Raw genomic sequence first — 17,161 nt, forward strand, 5'->3', positions numbered from 1 at the left:
TAATCATTAGGTAGCTGTCCATCAAAAATCTCTGAACTGTATCTACCGTATCTTCAAAGCATTCAATCATGGATAACTTGTTTAGTGAACCCCGCCAAACTCAAGTGCTCCAGTTGATGATGCACACGGCTTGACCATTAAGCTCTCTTTAAGGAACCCTGTCAAGCTCAAGTATGCCTTACTCTGTCTGCACACGGAATGGCTGCCAAGTCCTTCACTTCAAGTTCTGGTAGCAGAACCAACTCAAAAGATGTGAAGATACTTCAGCAATTGTCCAAAGAAGTCAGGTGGAAGCCGACCATGTAATCTTATTGAATGTATAACCAAAACTATTCTGACTTAGCATAATCTAGAAAACAAAACCTTGTACCATGCAACCTGCTACATCAGATAGCTGGTACTCTTCAAATCTGCAACTTTGCACTTTAGTAGTCCCCTGGGATCAAACGGGAAACTAATCATTTGCCCAACTGTGAGCATTCCTTTAAAAATTTTTTGCACCATCCTCCAGGATCATAGGGAAAATACAAGAATTTCCAATCATTACAGCATAAACACAAATTTATCCACAAATCTTCATGCAACCCGCCTGGATCATATGACATATAAGTATGACATATAAGTCAATTGCCCAGGATCATGCATATATCTGTCACCTCCTGGGTCAAAAGCTAGCTCAAAATCCCCTACATCATAGGGTAACATCAGATTCCATATAGCATCAGGTAGCACCAGATACTTCCATATTCCTTGTGCAACTGGCTCATCCAATTGTCGATCATCAATCACAGGTAAAAGCATTGGCAGTTCACCTTCACTCTCACTAGTATTGGAATCCCAATCATGCATATCTGAATACATCAAGTCTCTGGTGAAATCCTCTTCATTAGGCTCAAAAGATGCATCAGAAAACAATTCTCTATCTCGTAGAGGCTCAAAATCAAGTAGTGCATCTTCTAACAGCTGCATAAGTTCATCATCTGCTGAATCTGAACAAACTGGCTCATGCATGATTCTGGATTGATTGGTATCCTTAGCATCTGTATTTGAGAACCCGTCCAAAGCTTCGTCTAGTAAGAACATAAGGTCTAGGTCCACCGCTTGAGAAGGTTTCTCAATCCTGTACATCTCAGCTTGCTGCACTAAACGAGGATTTTCACATATGACATGCATACTAAACGCATCTGCAGTAAACTGCTCTTCAAGTCTTTCACCCTCATCCAAATATCTTTGCACTTCTGTAGCACAAAGTCCAACATGCACATTGAAAATTTCATCTACTACCCTGTCTGTATCATCAGCACAATGAAACCAATCATATTCATCAACAAGAGATTGCACTTCACTATGCACCCCCTCTGAATCAGCATCATCAAGTTCATGATCATTCTGCCATAGTGTAAGTCCTGTCTGACAAATTCTCGATAGAGAAGAAGTTTGCTCCCTCTCTAAATCACCATCATCAAATTCAGGATCAGTCTGCTAGATCGGTAGCTCTAGGTCACAGAAACTTTTCAAAGAAGGAGTCTGCACCCCCTCTGATTCATTATCATCACATTCAAGACCAATTTTCCACTTTTGTAGTTGTGCTCCCCAAAACCTTGTCAATGAAGGAGTCTGCACCCCCTCTGAATCAACATTTTGCAGATCTTCAAGCACATACTTTTGCTTAGTCGTCCTCAAAATCTGATACATCCAAATTCGATAAATCTGGTATACTAAAATCCATGGTCTTGCTGCTCTCAACAGCAGCCCTGCTTTGACCCATAACATCTGTATCATTAATCAACTCTTTGGCAAAACCTGTACCAGTATCTTCAATCACCTCTATGGTAGAATCAGTACCAGAAATTTTTTTCTCTAATTCTGGTTCAGTAGCAAAAGTATCAGTTGTAACTGAATCTTCCTGCATGTCTACTTGAATTTGGTTGCACTCATTTACCTGCAAAATTTCTTCTTGAGCTTTAGCTGCTTCACTGTTTTGATCCCCTGATTTCTTTTCTTCATGTACTGCATGTATAGGTTCTTTGAAAAATTCATTCTTTGTATCCTGAAGCTGTAAAGCCTCACCCTCAAAGACTTCTACTTCATGCACAACATCTGCAAAGCCCAACTTTGCATACACAGCTTCAACTATGTCTTCATCATTAGCCTGTAAAAAAGTAGCATCCTGCACAATAAACTCATCAATCACAGCTTCTAACTTTGATCGTACTTTTCCTAGGATATCTTCATAGTTTGGTAGACTTGCACTCTATTCTTGATAGCTTTCATACTCCTCATAACGTGCTTGCACAATAGCCTCTTTGAAATACTCCCAGTCATCGTTGCAGGCTTTCGTAACTTCTTGAATCTGCTCCTTCACATCTGAATTCACTAACTGCTCAAAAGATTTAATCATCAACTCTTCTGGTATCCCTCTTACCTTGGTCTCCTGCTCATAGCACTCTAGGTAGCCCCCTGGATCGTATCCATCAAAGAGTCGTCTCTCGTTGTATACTGCATCTAAAGCTGCATCCAAAGCTTCATCCATTTGATTTTTCTTCTTTACGATCTTTATTTTAAGCAGAGATCCTTGAACCAATTGAAGCATCTTTGAAAAATCTGGCACTCTTGACTTATCATCAAAACCGTTTGCGCTTAACTCTGCAATCATCTTCATCATCTGCTCTAAATTCTCCATCTTTACCTCCCACCCCGACTCGTTTCGCGTCGGGTTCACCAAAGATGTCGGGGGATATGTGTTCGAAACGTGAGCCGGGTAGGCGCCGGGCCTCTAGCTGTGGGAGGTGCAAGAGAGTGAGAACAAGAACAACAGATGCAATTGACATTAGCAATCACCATACCCGTCAATTAATTGAATTAATACATTTGAGTACAATTTAATCCTTAGCCAAGGCGAACTATTAATAGCACCGTCACTTGGATCATCTGCTAACTAGGAGTTTAAGCTCCCGTGGACAGGATGAACCGGGCCGTTAACGACATCGGACTTAACAGAATGTTAAATCAATTTCTAGCTGATAACGGTTATGGAAATTTCCTCCTTTTGCTTTATCTGCTTCAAATACCTTGCAGATTCTGCAAGCTTCAATTCACTTCGATGCCTCAGTTTTCATGCTTCAATTACCAACAATTATTCCGCAGCTTTCTGCTCCTTATGCTTTGCACTGGCTTAATTGCCGCTCACAAGCTTTAACTTCCTCCTGCTCTTCAATTGCTCCGATTTCCTTAACCCTTGTTGGGCCAGCCTTGTGCTCTCCTTCTGCTTCTTTAATTAGGTCGATTCCTTTTCAACTTGAATCCCTTTGCTTCTACTCCCTTGTCTTATACTTTCTCAATCTCGGCTTATGTAGGCTCAAAGCTTATGCTTGCTATGCCGAAGCTTGGCATTCTTCCCCGAAGACTGCTTACGAGCCTTGTTTGCTCTCTCCTTGCTTGAGCCGAGAGAGAAACAGTCTCCTAGGTTGCCTTGGTTGCAAAGCCCTTACTTAAGCCGGAAGAGGAAGTATCCCCTTGGTTCTTTCCTTAGCAAAGGCCGAGAGCGAGCCTTGTGGATTGAAGGTCGAGAGAGAGAGAGAGAGAGAGAGAGAGAGAGAGAGAGAGAGAGAGAGAGAGAGATCGCCCTTGCTTACCTCCTTACTCCCTTGCTTAGCTTGATTGGAGATCGAGAGAGAGAGCCTTGCTTGCTCTCTCCTTGCTTGAAACGAGAGAGAGAGAGAGTGTCTCCTTGTTTGCCTCGGTTGCTAAGCCCTTGCTTAAGCCGAAAGAAAATCGTGCTTTCTCCAAGCTTCTGAGCTTCTTCTCCTTTTTGTGCTCCAAGATTCACTTTGAGGATGAGAGCGAGACAGGAGGATGAGAGCGAGCGAGAGAGAGAGAGAGAGAGAGAGAGAGAGAGAGAAGCTTTTTTCCCTTCTCCAAGCTTTCGATGGTGCCTCTTGCCCTTCTCGTCTTCTTCTTCTTAGAACAACTCCCCTTTTCTTCGTTGATAGCCCTCCTATAATAGCCCTTCCAGTTTTTTGCCCCACCACGCAGTGACGGCGCCGTGACTGACGTGGCATGGGAGCGCCTACCATGACGTGGCAAGCCCGGAGCTGACCAACGCCAAATCGGTTGCCGCTTGGACCGAAATGAAGCGCGAGGAGATCCTAAGCCTCTTTTGCTTCAGTCGCGCGCTTATCCGAGGTCATATGTGGCGGCTGCGAGCTTTTCTTTCCCTGCGCAATCTCGACCCGCTGCTCACTGCTTCTCGCCACGCTTTTGTTTTCTTCCCCCCTTTACACACAATGGGTTTTGCGGGCGGCCCTTGGACGGCCCTGACCTTTTAATATTGGGTGGCCTAGCTTTCTATTGGTTTTGGGCAGCCGGTTTGAGTTGGTGGGCGGGCTTGCTTTTGTGTTGGCCCTTGTAAGGGCACCATACTTGATTTACCTCTAGAGCCCCGACCACGGCCTCGAGCCCGGCCATGGCCTCGAGCCCTGGTCACGGCAATGCCAAGCATGATATTATTATTGAGAATTTTAATTCCCGCATTATTTTTGCATACATACCGACCAAGCATTGCCTAGCAGCTCATTTTTCTCTAGCCAGTTGTAGCCGTGTTGGCATTTCCCCACAGTCACTGCATTCCAAAACACGATCGAGAGCCAAAATCTCCTAGATGGCACTCCGATCGAGCGGACCGAATTGGTACGGAGCCGGCCCCTGGTGAATCTTTAACGTCTAATATCTTGGCGACCGGGACTCCGATCACTGATCTGAAAAGACCGACGCGCTCCACAAAGTGAGCACTTCAGGCCTGTGCATTCATTTCAATTCTGTCACCTCAGCTGAGTTGCCCAATCGGGTACGGATCTGCAATCGACTTGAACTTTAAACTGCAATAACTTCTTCACCGTAGCTCCAATCGACGAGCCGTAAAGACAGGCCGGTAGAGCACTTCAAGCACTCCAATTCTAGATCATAATCTCTTATCTGTGGTCACTATAAGCGTACTCATTTTTGGCATTATTGAGGCATCTGTTGTCCCTTTTAAGCCGCATCTGGCATACATTAATCATTAAGCTTGGCCTGTTAACAAGCCCTCATCACTGACCATTAATCAAGTAGGCTTTCAATAAGCTTGATCTGCATCTTCTTGGCATATTTCTTAGCATGGGAGCGGAGCTGCACGACATCGTTTTTTGGCTTTGCCTGGTTGAAGCTCAAAAATTCCCAGATGGCACACCAATTGAGCCGACCAGACTGGTACGGAACTGGCCCCCGGTGAAAATTAATCTGGCAATATCTTGGTGACAGTAACCCCGATCGATGATCTGAAAAGATCGACGTGCTCCTCAAAGTGATCACTTCAAGACCATCCATTCTCTTCATTTTTTATCTCTCAGCTGCACTTGCCCAATCCGATACGAATTTGCAATTGACTCAAACTTCAAAATGCCATAACTTCTTCACTGTAGCTCCAATCGACGAGCCGTAAAGACAGGCCGGTAGAGCACTTCAAGCATTTTATAGGTCGCATTATCATAAGCATGAAGCACCACATAATGTCCAAACCATCGTTTAACCATCTTCCACATAGCAGTATATTGGTTCTCCAGGCTACTGTCATAAACAAGTACCTAGTCTCCGTCTTTAATAGCATGAGGTTGTAGTCTATGCTTTCCATCAAATGCTGCTTTATTCTTCAACCTTGCCTCCTTAAGCTTCACTTTGGCTTTCTTGATATCTTCTTGACGCTTCTCAAGTTGGCAAATATGCAAAGCAAGCATGTTTTCTATAGTCATACCTTCTTCCCATGGCATTATAGTCCAAGATATAACTGCTTCCTCTGTAGGCATAATGGGTTTTTGCCCATGCATCAACTTGAATGGGATAAAACCTGTAACAAAACTGTGTGTAGTACAATAAGCGAATAAAGAAAATGGTAAGAGCTTAGGTCAATCACCAATATGCCCTTGACATGCCTTTGCAAAGGCTTTAACAATAGGCGGATGCCCTCTTTCACTTTTCCCATTCCCTTTCGGATTGTATGCTGTAGTGAGAGCTAGTTTAATGCCCAACCGAGCAAAGAAATCATGAGCTTCATTTGCGTCTAGTTCCCCTCTATCAGCAATAATTTTACTAACACATCCATACCTGGAAATCACATCTTAACTTGCATACTAAATTGGTAGCTTTGGTACACAAAGCTTTGCCTTCAACCTAGTTAGTAAGATCTTCTCTGGCAAGAACAATATACCTCATCTGTCACACTCCTATTGGCATTGTAGTAAGGTCCACCACCCACTTGTAATGCATAGCCAGTGGATAGGTGGGATGCAATCCATCTCAATGTTGCACATTAGAATATTGTTGGCATACTAAGCATGTCTCCACAAATTGAGCCACACCCTTATGCATACCCTTCCACCAATACCGGTCTTTAATCTTAACAAAGGTTGCCCATACTCCTTTGTGACTAGCCCACAAGCTCTCAAGAAACTCTTTTATAACCTGTGTTTGAGTCACTTTATCACAAACTACATGTGCCCCTGCCTTCTTCTTTCTTTTTCATTTTACACACATTGTGTGTATTCTTTTCCCAATGGGCAGCCAACCCTTGGCTTTGGGCGGCCTTTAGGCCTTTGTAGTGGGCGACCGAATCCTTTGATTTCTTAAAGGTACTACATTTGGCATGTATATCGGCTAAGGCATTTCCCATTACGGCATTGCACACGGGCCAAAGAATTGCTTAGCGTGGCTTTCGATTTTTAGCAGCCCTTGACTGACAATATCATCGTGAATTTCGCTGCCATTTCAGTGTCGTGGATATTGCCACAACCTTCAAGATGCTAGTATAAGTGATTGCATTTTGAGAGAGACCCTCGATTTTGCATCTGCTTAAGCCAGAGCCACGTTGGGCATTTCTTGCTATCAGCGGTCTCCAATAAATGAAATTTGAATCGAAAGCTCATCAATAACTCTATGTGCTCTTGTACGGGCACCACATTTAACATATTTAACTTCCAAAACATGTGTGTCTCCATTAGCCATCTGGCATACAACTCAATTAAAGCACTACCAAGCATGACATCATTTTCCAGCATTCCCTATTTTAAGCTCAAAAAATTCCCAGATTGCACACTGATCGAGCCGATCAGACTGGTACGAAACTGTGCCCGATGAAAATTAATCTGGTAATATCTTGGTAACCGTAACTCCGATCGATGATTTGAAAAGACCGATGTGCACCTCAAAGTGAGCACTTCAAGACCATCCATTCTCTTTATCTCTGATCTCTCAGCTGCACTTGCCCAATCCAGTACTGATCTGCAGTTGACTCAAACTTCAAATTGCCATAACTTCGTCACCGTAGCTCCAATCGATGAGCCGTAAAGACAAGCGAGTAGAACACTTCAAGCACTGAAGTTCTAGATCATAATCTCCCATCTATGATCACCTCAAGAATTCTCTTTTTTAGCATCATTAAGGCATCTGTTGGCCCTTTAAAGCCGCATATGGCATACATTAATCGTAAAACTAGCTTGTTAGCAAGCCCTATGCTCTTTTTTAGCATCATTAAGGCATCTGTTGGCCCTTTAAAGCCGCATCTGGCATACATTAATCGTAAATAATCAGTGGCAAGTAAGCTTCAATTAAGTTTGATGTGCATCTTTCTGGTACCTTTCTTAGCATGGGAGCGGAGTTGCACAACAATGTGACACATTTCGCATGGGAAATATCGAAACCGTGTTATCTAGTAGTATAGGTGTTCGTTCAATTTTTAAACTTTGCAAATATCCTAGAACATGTAAAAACACCTCTTCCCCCTCCATGAAGGTTACTTGCCCACGTTGCTCATCAATGTACTTTTTATATCTATCTTGTTGTGGTCGAACATTTTGACGAGCAAGTTTTAGCAGCATATCCATATGATCTTCAAAAAAACCTTGACCTGCTAAAGTTTTTTAGTTGACAACCCCGTTGTACCTGGTGATCTAGGTGGAAAACCATGCATAAGTATGAAAGGACTAAATCTAGTCATCATGTGATTTGCACTATTATAAGTGAGCTCTAAAATATGGAAATAATCTTCCCTACCAGATTTCTTTTTGCTCACGTATGCTCTTAGCATATCCTCTAGCACTAGATTAGCACTTGCAAGCTACCCATCCGTCTTTGGATGATTGGTAGTACTGATATTGAGTTGTGTTCCCCAATTTTGTATAGACAACCATCCAAAAATGATTGGTAAATAGGGTTTCGTTATTACTAACAAAACTGTGGGGAATCCATATGATTTATATAGATTGTGAACAACCAACTTGGTTAAAGAGGACTTGATTGGAATAAACTTACAAAGTTTAGGCAATCTATCTACAAGCACCAATATTGAGTCATCACATTGTATGGTGGTTGCTAGACCCACAAGAAATCCCATTGAGGTATTGCATTGGTGGTGCAAAAAGCTTCATAAGCTATCAAATTCATGAATTTTCATGCCGCCCCAAATATGCATTTGCTAAACACTAGGGCCCATAACACCTAGTGTGCATGCATTTAGTAAAAACCTATCCGAGTTTGCATTTCCATGACTATTGATTTGTCGTCGCCAATGCTTATGGCAAATGTTATGCGCATAGCATTCATGAAAAATGAGGGAATAAAATGTCTAAATAGTTCTACGAAAAAAACTAAATACTTCCCATTGTAATTACTCGCCAATAGCCTTGCTAAAACATTTGGACCATAATAGAATGTGAAGATAAATTACATCTAGGTACAAACAATGAGACATTTTCACTAACAGGACATAGCCTTGCTATATGTGTAATAGGTATGAAAAATTGCAGCTTAAGAAAAAACTTGAAACAACCATCCGTTAATGTTGTTTAACAATACTTGTAACATTAACAAGTCTTACTACATATCCGACAATTTCTCGCCACTGAAATTGTTTCTAACACTATGTGCTCAAAATGGTCTAATCAACAGATTTGACCAACATCTAGGGACTCTGTTGCAACAAAAAATTAGGGAAACCTGCGCCAATGTCAGTCCTAGAGATGCATATTCTCCACATATGGAATGTCTCATATAGTGATGTCAAGAAATGCGACACCCATCAAGTACGATATGTACTTGTGTGTGGACATAACTAGAAACACTGAGTGACATGAGTGAGAGGGACCCTCATAACCCTTGCTCCACAATGGCTAAACCAAACTCCATGAGTTCCTAGACCATGTTGTACACTTTGTGACTGATAACATGTGCCAAAAAAACGATCACCACCATGGAGGCCTATGATCGTCATAATAGAGGTAACCATGAAATATTATAAAATACCCATAGTGGACCTTATAGTCCATGATAAAGGAGAGGAATAGATATGCTAACCTCTTAACTTTCTCCATAACTGCTACCACGTAGTGATGCCTAACCATGTCACTTGCATCAAAATCATTTGGGCAATAATGTTGCACCACTAGAAAAAACTGTTGGTTTTCTTTGGTCCAAAACCCTTGGTATTGCTTTGGCAACTTGAACCTCTTGGTCAATGTTGCCCATGTTGTACACAATTTGTGCCAATGAATTACCATGCAACCTCGAACAAGCCGTTTACAACAGCATGAAGAATATGCATCCCACTTAGATAGCTCAACTACAACATTAAAAACTGAATGATATGCTTAGGAAATGTACCGTATACTTACCGCTATGGAAGAGCTCCTATATACTTATCACATTGGAAGGGCTCGTGCAACACTCACAATCCTTGAATCTATTGACCCTCCCTTTTCTGTGGCATGTAGACCAAAGACAAAAGTATAGGCTAAGAAATATAACAGATTACTTGTATTAGCTTATAAGCAAGAATCATTGGCTCTAAAGCTTAGATTCTCGGTGTACTTTTGACTGCTTGTCGAAGCTGACAAAAGATTGGTTTGAATATTTAACAAGTGACTATGCTTTGTGAATTGTATTCACCACAAGATCCTAATAAACTGGCTTATGACCGTTGAATGTGATGTACCTAGCACCCGCTCTATGTACCACTATAAGCCTCTTGGCTTGGTATCCGCTAGTACTTCTTGTATAATCAACCATATACACTTATCCTCCCACTTTGTATGTTGGCAACATATCAGAAACTTTAGAAGCAACGATACGAGAGACATAAAATAGGAATCCTTGCTTCATATTTTTCTATGCCCCTAACACCATATACACTTGTCCTCCCACTTTGTATGTTGGCAACATATCAGAAACTTTAGAAGCAACGATACGAGAGACATAAAATAGGAATCCTTGCTTCATATTTTTCTATGCCCCTAACACTTGTGCAGATATAGAAAGCAATATGCACAACGAACTAACAACCTGAGTTAACTAGGGTTCTTATGGAGCCTTGCTCCTCCATTCCAATGGGTAACTACACCATTTGCCTAAATAAAAAATATGTCTACTAAGTTGTAACCTTTGCTTATAGATAGTTATAGGATCCTTGATTATGTTGCTTGCCTTTCACTCGCCCTAACATAAGATTGAATCCAACATGAATGAACGTAATAAATAGCTCCTTAAGTGACTAGCTCCTAAAGTGACTCTACATCATGCCATGCGATGGGCCTTGCCCTCCCAAAGAAAGTGTAGATTGACAAGACACACCATGCAATATTTTCACAAGTGAAGTGCCCAACAAGGGAAATCCATGCAGCATGAAGAGATTCTCTAGATGCATGCGCAAAAAAACCTTTAGAGAATAAAAAAGGGAAGCAACTTTTGCAAATTTCTAATTACATGTGTTGTATCTATCAGTCTATTGCATCATATACAAATAATTAAAAAATTAGATACATAAAGTGTGACTTGAAGATCATAGCTGCAATTTATTAAAAGCATTTGTTAAAGCCTTATGTATTAAAGTCATGGGGACAATGTTTCTTCTGGTGCTGTCCCAAACAATTGAAACAAGAATAATTTTTAGGAAGATCCATGTCCAACGAGCTAAACATAGAATCCATGGAGTAGTGCATGCTTGGCTAAAATAATATAAACCTTATCTAGAAGCCGCCTTGCGAAGCACTTTTGAAGTGTTAGATGGATTTCTAATGTGCAACCGCCTAAGAGATGTCAATTAGCCATGCTAAATCAAAATTGCAAATGCAAGGTAATTGATTGATGCCTAAATCAAAGCCGTATTGAATTGCATGAAGAGAACAACCTTGAGTTCTTCCAAACTATGTCGTAAATAACGGTGTGGAAGAAAGATGAAATTATCCAATAGCTTGGAGTAGATTCAAAGTTGCTAACATGTAAGTTCCAATGAAGAGCCAAGAAAGGTCCTGAAAGTGAGTTGTCAGGGTTTCAAATCCCCATACCAAATTTGTGAATCTTTGAGAGCTTAAGTGCCTCACCGATGCACAACCGCAACCAAGAAGAAGATTTGGCTATACCAATTCACTTTCCAACTAGAGTGCTTCGTTAGCTATGTTCCATCGAACTGAGATCGAACAAAATATTGGAAACTGAGAGAGAGAGAGAGAGAGAGAGAGAGAGAGAGAGAGAGAGAGAGAGAGAGAGAGAGAGAGAGAGAGAGAGAAGAGAGAGAGATTTCATGAAAGAGTGTTAAATTCTTTTACCTGAGAGTGTTTGGGATACCGATCGTAGTGGTTTAGTGGTGTACCTCCGCATAAATTGGTTACCGATTGTAGTGCTTCAGAGGGGTACCTCGCCAAAAACCACAAGGAGTGTTAAGAGTTTTGTCAAGCTCAATGTTCATGATCATACAAGATGTCAATGTTATTAATTGTTTGTTGTTCCATTTTTATGTTTAAAAAAAAAGAAAACATGCAAGTCTCCTTGCATGGGGGAGTTTGCACTGTCCTCCCCAATTTTTATAATACGAGGGAATGTGCCATTCCCACGACAGCGTGCAATTTTCAGTGTGTTCATTAACTGCATTCTCAGTATCAAAAATCAAAAAATGATAATGCTTACTCACTGCAATTGAATGTCTGTCGGCAATGGACTTCCTTGCATCAACGGTGTTGGGCATCTCCTGCACTTAACCCGCTGTACGAGACGACATCCCAGGGAGGATACGCTTAATGAAGATTTTGTGCTATTGTAAGAACACCACAATTTGTATATATCTCGATCAAACCACCACCAAGCATGAAATCGTACTCCCAACAAACGTTGACTAGCGATCATATCGCAAATTCTAATATCTATGGCTGTGTACGTGATTGCATCTATTGACCCGCATGCCTTCCAGATTCCTATGTAGACGTAGTTGATTGCGTCTCGATAGAGATCCTTCCTGCGATCTTGTGGCGGCATTCCGCACAACAAGCTTGCATAAGGTCAATAGCCTTCAAGGTGCAAGCATAGGTGAATGGATTTGTAGAAACGCCTTTCGTTTGCATCTGCTTCATGTTGTGTGTATTATGGGGAAAGTGCATTCCAATGCTTTGCATCCACTGAAAATATCGTAGAGCTTTCTGGCCCTACTCTTGTTGCACACATCCCACAATCAATGCATTCAAAGAGGCGACATTCCTGGCAAGAAGCTCCTCAAGGAGTTTTTGTGCTTTGTCAAGTGCACCACATCTGGCATACATATCGCCCAAGGCATTGCCAAGCACCACGTGACTAACAATATCAGTCTCAGTTGTTGTGTCCATAAGAGCATCTTGCATAGAGCTACATGCCTTCGAGATGCACGCATAGGTGATTGCATCTGAAGAGAGGTGCAATTGGAAAGAGGCCCTCGCGTCGCATCAGCTGAAAAAAGCCTAGAGCTTTCTGGCATGTTCTCGTTTACGCACATACCTGTTTCTGAATAGCTTGTGACTGACGAGCACTCTCATCATAAATTCTCTCACCCATGTCAACATATTACGAAGTCTTTCAAGATACTAGCATAGGTGCTTGCTTCCATAGATGATTGCATTGGAGAAAGTCTGCTAATGTGTCAACAATTAGAACCCCCAGGACACTGCTCAGCTCCAGACCACCTAGAGGTTCATTCTCCAAAGGCTTCTCACGATGTCCCAGGTCAAAATGCCAGCAATCACTTACTGCACAAGCAGACAATTTCTTCGACAACATGGAGGCACCATCAAACCTCCAACCATTGCCACAACTCTGAAGTGCATCCATAGAAAAGGCCAGCTCCGGAAGGAAAGCACCACAGTGTGTATCTACAACCTCCCAGAAGTCTGTAATAGTCACAGTTTGACGCGTCTACAGAAGCTTCTACCTGTCCAACCACATAAGTGCATCCATAGGAAAGACCAGCTCCGGAAGGAAAGCACCACAGTGTGTATCTGCAACCTCCCAAAAGTCTGCAATAGTTGCCTCTCTCACTGCAATTTGGAGAGGATGCTCCGTATCATATGGCACAGTATTGCTGATGACAGCTGCAGGTGGACCATGTGAGATCAGCTCGACCAAGTTGTTGGTCATGGTGAAGCCTCCATGGCTCCTGCTAAACCCTGTTCAAATCACTGTCGCTTAGCAGGTGGGTGGGCATCGGTGTGTGTGTGTGTGTGTGTGTGTGTGTGTGTGTGTGTGTGTGTGTGTGTGAGAGAGAGAGAGAGAGAGAGAGAGAGAGAGAGTACTCGAATAGAAGCGCACAGAAGGGCTACTCAAGGGGAGATGAAAATCGACGTTCTCCATCGCCATCACTACCAGCATATACATAATTGAATATATACATGTGATCATCATGATGTCCTTTGATCAACATCCTTGTGGCTATGATTGCTTCTATATCATCCTCTTTGTCTCTTTTATACCTTAGCTTATGTCAATTATGTCTACCGCGATCTTCATCATCATGTCGATCATGTCTACTGCAATCTCCATCATCATCTCTTCTGCTGCTATGACTTCTGCCATCATGTCGACTGTCAATGTATACTTTTGCTATCATGTCCATCACCACTGCTTCAGTTGTTTTTCCTCTTCTTTTTTCGCTTAGCCTCATGCTCAAGCACCTTTTGCCTATCTAGTGCAAGACGAGCCTTGTTACGTATGGGCAGTCTCGGAGCAAAACAATTGCCTCGTGTGAGGTTTGTTGTGCTGTGCGCGCTATGCTGTTTGTTTCGCACGACAATCAAATCTAAAAGCTTTGGTTGAGCGCAGCCATTAAAAGTGGGAAATTGTTGGTTATAATTGAGTTAAAAGCATTCCTACAGCAGCCATAGCTGTAAAGCGCTATTTTTTTTAGCGTTGTAAAGCACTATTTTTACAGTAGCTTTGATGCGCTGCAGCCACGTGGGCTGTTGAGGGGCCAAGGAGGGAAAAATTGACACTTCGCTAACGAAGTAAAGATTATCAAACTAAGGAGCTATACTTCCTTTAGATAGAGTTCATGTCCACATGCTCTAGATCTTGTAAGACCATTAAAGAGCATACCGTATACGTCAGGTTGGCACTAGCTAAGAAGCCCCCATAGGAGGCGAGTAAATTCTTGACTTCTATGACAAACATCAAAAGTCAATAGGAGCAAGGGATCCGTACAAATTTTCATAGAGCCAATACAAAGATGATAGCTCAAATTAAGCAAGACCATCACCTTTTAAGGAGATCAAAAGTACCTAGCACTTCTCGTGTTATCATAATCCTCAACAAAAATCACTATTCATTCTAGCTAATAGGCTTCTAATCAAATTAAAAGTGTTGGATAACATCCTCCAAAAATCTCAAAATCAACAATCAAATCTAAAAGCTTTGGTTGAGCGCAACCATTAAAAGTGGGAAATTGTTGGTTATAATTGAGTTAAAAGCATCGCTACAGTAGCCATAGCTGTAAAGCGCTGTTTTTACAATAGCTTTGATGCGCTGCAGCCACGTGGGTTGTTGAGGGGCCAAGGAGGGGAAAATTGACACTTCGCTAACGAAGTAAACATAAACTGGTCTGCCAAAAAAATTCATCAATTTATCAACAAGTTCTATACTCTAATTGGATTATGGCCCAAAGAAATCAAATATTGATGAGGACGTCAAATGCCTGAAAAATCTAGGTGCAAACTTGTTGAAAATCTCCTCGAGTTGAAAGATCACGAGGTGGTCAAATCCCGTCAATCAAAGTATCAATGGGGGATCCGACTTTGCACTCGGAATTGTTGTGAATAAGGAGTTTGAAGATCCTAACTGGCTTGTATCCTTGGTGAAGAAAGTCGTGTGGGAAGGCAACCTTAACCAATTAAGGGCTCCAAAAAAATTTACTTTGGAGGCCAACGTGTGAAAAGAGCTCCAACAAAATGCCTATGGTGGGCTTTGTTGACTGCGTAGAGAAGTAGAAGAAGAGGGTGTCATGTACGATGGCCCAAATCAAGCGTAGTAGAGGCGAATTTTGTTGCTCAAAGCCTTGCCCATGCACCTATGGTCGTCAAATGCAACTTTTTAGGTCGATTCCTCCCTCCCCCTTTGACTAAGATCTCATGGCCATGCTTCTCCTCGCCCCAATAGTTTTCATTCATGAGCCCCTGTGCATGCAAGGAGAGATCATGCTTGTTTTGCTAATAATAGCTCCGATACCCATCTAAGGCATAAGGCTATGAAACCTTACTTTCCACCCAGCCTTATGCCTCTTTTATAATCTAAATCCTAGGGCTATGAAACTTTACTCTCCACCTAGCCTTATGTCTCTTTTATAGGCAACCCCTGAACTTGGACTTTGTTTGGTAAGCAGTTGGGCTTCCAAATCCATTTACCTATGCATTTGGAATGTTGCTTGATGAGCTTGGTGGTGGTGATAGTAGTAACACAAGGGTGGGTTGGAGATTTTGTTGAAGGCTGAATGTCCACTAGAGGTTGTTTCTTCTATGATACCATTCTTTTCCATGGTAGTAACTATCCAACTAGAGGGTTGTACTAGATCTGTCGTGTTGGTGCTTGCCTAATGTTTAGGTATCGAGATATATGTAGATCTATTTTGAAAAAGCTTTCTAGGTACCCAAACTTGCAAGGTACCTTGCGTGACTATCTTGATTGGTCTTGTAGCCTACTACAATTACATTAGTGGTTCTTCAAATTGATTTTTATAAGGGTAATAACTCAAACCAAATTCAATTATACGTTGCCCTTATGGTGTCATGACCCTCAATGAATTAACTTCTCAATTTGGAGTTGCATTGTAAGTTAGAATCCAAGGTGTTCCAAGGATTACTTTTCTGCTAGCTTGTTATCTCTAGCAGGATACAAAACAAGAGTGTGCATGGGATATCCTTAACAATAACATCAATATACACCTTCCCGATTGTATAGAAAAGAGATTGGTTGGTTGTACAAAGACTCATCTTGTATGGCTCCATTTCTTCAGTGGTCATTCTGAAATAAGTTGTGTAGTTCATAACATTAGCTATGCACTTGTATCTACTACTAGTGCATGTTCTTGATGACCTGTGGATGAACCAATCTGCTTTTTGACATCCATGGCTTCTTGTATGGAATCACTAGATAGTACTAGCTCAATGGCTTCCAATTGTACGGGCTTTGGGATAAGTTTTTTATGCTTGAGATTTGAAGTCGTGCTTCCTCTTAAGCTTTTTCAAGCACTTGCTGCTTCTTGCACTTCCGTTCCTTCCCTGCATGCAATCTACTTAACATCTCATTGGCCAGTGACAAATGATATTTTTTTAATTGTCCATCATATATCCAATTAGCCTGAACATCCCTTTCTAATGTGGCATTTGTTTAACTATACCATTGGGTGATAAACCCTCAATAATGAACCATCCAATTCCCTTTTTCTTGAACTTTGGAATATAATGTTTTAATGAGTATACAAAAACAAGGTCCCCTTTTTTATCTCTTTGGGGAAAACTTTCTAGTCAAAAGAATTGTTTTTGTTTCCTTTTTTGGGTGTACATATAGGCAATGGTCAGTTAATCTTTGTTCAAAAAGATGTTCAAGTTCCTCTAATTTATTTGATAGTTCATGTCCATCCACTCAAGTGTTTTTTCTACCCAAAATGTTGGAATTAGAAATTCCATGGAAACTATTACATCTAACCAAAAGACTAAATTGAATTGTGTTGAGTGCAAAGGGGTGTTATAAGCAACACAATATGCACATAATGTAGCTCCGTTTCCCAATTAGTCCGTCAAGAACTTTAAAAAATTGTGGGCATAGAACTGAGAATGTTGTTAGTGTGCTCAGC

At 41.5% G+C, this 17,161-nt stretch overlaps 1 pseudogene; it reads right to left on the reverse strand.

Annotated features, from left to right (window-relative positions):
- Nucleotides 1-12,900: 12,900 nt before the first annotated feature.
- Nucleotides 12,901-13,677, reverse strand: LOC147440621 (GCN5-related N-acetyltransferase 4, chloroplastic-like; annotated as a pseudogene).
- Nucleotides 13,678-17,161: the final 3,484 nt, after the last annotated feature.

The sequence above is a fragment of the Adiantum capillus-veneris genome, chromosome 15 (genome assembly GCF_014529385.1).
Source record: "Adiantum capillus-veneris isolate H3 chromosome 15, ASM1452938v2, whole genome shotgun sequence".
NCBI classification, from domain to species: Eukaryota; Viridiplantae; Streptophyta; class Polypodiopsida; order Polypodiales; family Pteridaceae; genus Adiantum; species Adiantum capillus-veneris.